This window comes from Schistocerca piceifrons, unplaced genomic scaffold, assembly GCF_021461385.2.
Source record: "Schistocerca piceifrons isolate TAMUIC-IGC-003096 unplaced genomic scaffold, iqSchPice1.1 HiC_scaffold_114, whole genome shotgun sequence".
Taxonomy (NCBI): domain Eukaryota; kingdom Metazoa; phylum Arthropoda; class Insecta; order Orthoptera; family Acrididae; genus Schistocerca; species Schistocerca piceifrons.
In genome coordinates this window covers 15,001-17,500 of record NW_025726950.1, presented here as the reverse complement: position 1 = coordinate 17,500, position 2,500 = coordinate 15,001, and the positions used below count along the sequence as shown (strand labels likewise).

The 2,500-nt window shown below is 58.8% G+C and overlaps 1 non-coding gene across 1 annotated transcript in view; it reads left to right on the top strand.

The window, feature by feature from the left end:
* The first annotated feature begins 1,713 nt into the window (after positions 1-1,713).
* LOC124728224 overlaps positions 1,714-2,500 on the top strand; it is a 1,909-nt gene continuing 1,122 nt past the window's right edge. Inside the window, exon 1 of the ribosomal RNA XR_007007251.1 lies at positions 1,714-2,500. This exon is cut by the window's right edge and continues 1,122 nt beyond it. This is a non-coding gene — a ribosomal RNA (small subunit ribosomal RNA).

Here is a 2,500-nt window from a genome sequence, read left to right as displayed (position 1 = left end):
CGCTACTCGCACTGCCCGCACCCCTGTGTATCGCTTCATGTTAAACACCTTGCAAGTCTTGCTCACTTTCCACATGCTCCTGCTGTACACTGTAATGTGGATGGCAGCAGGACGTACATGCCGCCCCTCCCCACGTCCCCACCTTGCCCCCTGCCTTCGCAAGCTGGTTGGTGAGAAGTTTGCATGTTCAATGCCCTTCGCATGCGACGTACTCAGGCTACGTTGTGGTGCGGCCTGTGTCAACTGTCCGCTGATGTCGTACGCGTGAACCACAATCTGTACTGCACATTCGTCCTTATGTACTGAATGATACATCGTGGCACATGTGTGACCGCACAACGACTGCGCCCAAAAACGGCGGACCATACAGTGCAAATATTGTGCACGCAGCTACGTGTCGTCTCCCTATGAGAGCTGGATTGCAGTGTGGTACGCCATAGAGACGTGTGGGAGGAACGGACGCCGTGGATGGCGATCAGCATGAGCTGTCTGTTGATGTATTCGGACCTAGTCGTCTCTCCTCACACACCGTGATGGCATGGTGCACCGCGTTCCATATCTGCGACATGCTACAGAGGCCGGTTGACAGTCGTTCGAGCAATGGACATCGCATACGTACGGGGGCCACCTTCCACGTATTGTCTAGGCGTGCACATTTTGTTGCGTGTATGTGGGCAGACGTAGTGTGGCGTGACACCTGACACAGGCATGCAATAATCGTTGAAGTTGCAAATGGCGATGGACGCCTGCGTTTTCTGGTGAAGTTACGCAAATGAACAAATGGTAACCTGTTGTGGTGCGGTTGTTCTCGCTAGGGGTGAATCGGTGATGGCGACGATAGGTTGAGGTACTAACCGGTTGTTCCAGCGATACCCACCATGCCGACGAAACTGAACGGCATCTGGGTGTGAAGCGATACGCGGCGGTGGCTGGGTGGGACCGTCCCCGGCCGGTGAGGGGGCGCCTCCCGGCGTGCTGGCCGCGCGGTGCGTGGGCGCACGCGCTACAGCCGGCTGGTGGGGGCGGCCAGTGGCAGGCGCGCCGGCCGACGGACGCGGCAGGCGTCGCAGCTGCGCGCCGGCGCACCCTGCGCGCGGCGCCGTGCGGCCAAAGTAGGTCCTCGCGGGCCCGGTGCGAAGCGCGGTGGACATCTTCAGTGTGCTGGTCCGATTGAGGACTGTGTGCGTTGAGGATGCGCCGCCGCCCGGCGCTCGGCGCCGCGACGCCGTCTGCTGCTCGGTCGCCCCAGCGGTTCTCGCTGGTGGTTTGTATCGCAGCTGTGCGGATGTGTTGGCGCGTGCGCTGTGCTGGGAGAGTTCGCTTCGGCACCCAAGTGGGGCTTTTGTCCTTCTGTGGCGCTGGCGTTGGAGCTGCCGGTCACCGTAGGTGGCGCGTGTTGTCTCCCGCCGGCAATGCCACGACAGCACGCTCCCGGGCCTCTGTCGGCAGCGGCAAGCTCAGTTGGGAGCACGGGTGGTCGCACCGAAAGCGTCTACTCGCCTAACTCCGGGCGATTGCGCCTCTCTCGAACCCGACCAAGTACTTGGGACGGCGCTGCGCGCCGCCGGGACCTGAGAGGGTTTCGAGGTGTATTGTGCAGGGGAGCTCAGCCTCCTCCTGTTTGCAGAATGATTGAGCGGACGCTTGCGTGTTCGCGCGGGCCCCCGGGACACACTCCCGGGCGGCCGGCTGCTCAGCTCTAGTTGACGCAGCTCCCTGGTTGATCCTGCCAGTAGTCATATGCTTGTCTCAAAGATTAAGCCATGCATGTCTCAGTACAAGCCGCATTAAGGTGAAACCGCGAATGGCTCATTAAATCAGTTATGGTTCCTTAGATCGTACCCACGTTACTTGGATAACTGTGGTAATTCTAGAGCTAATACATGCAAACAGAGTCCCGACCAGAGATGGAAGGGACGCTTTTATTAGATCAAAACCAATCGGTCGGCTCGTCCGGTCCGTTTGCCTTGGTGACTCTGAATAACTTTGGGCTGATCGCACGGTCCTCGTACCGGCGACGCATCTTTCAAATGTCTGCCTTATCAACTGTCGATGGTAGGTTCTGCGCCTACCATGGTTGTAACGGGTAACGGGGAATCAGGGTTCGATTCCGGAGAGGGAGCCTGAGAAACGGCTACCACATCCAAGGAAGGCAGCAGGCGCGCAAATTACCCACTCCCGGCACGGGGAGGTAGTGACGAAAAATAACGATACGGGACTCATCCGAGGCCCCGTAATCGGAATGAGTACACTTTAAATCCTTTAACGAGTATCTATTGGAGGGCAAGTCTGGTGCCAGCAGCCGCGGTAATTCCAGCTCCAATAGCGTATATTAAAGTTGTTGCGGTTAAAAAGCTCGTAGTTGGATTTGTGTCCCACGCTGTTGGTTCACCGCCCGTCGGTGTTTAACTGGCATGTATCGTGGGACGTCCTGCCGGTGGGGCGAGCTGAAGGCGTGCGACCGCCTCGTGCGTGCTCGTGCGTCCCGAGGCGGACCCCG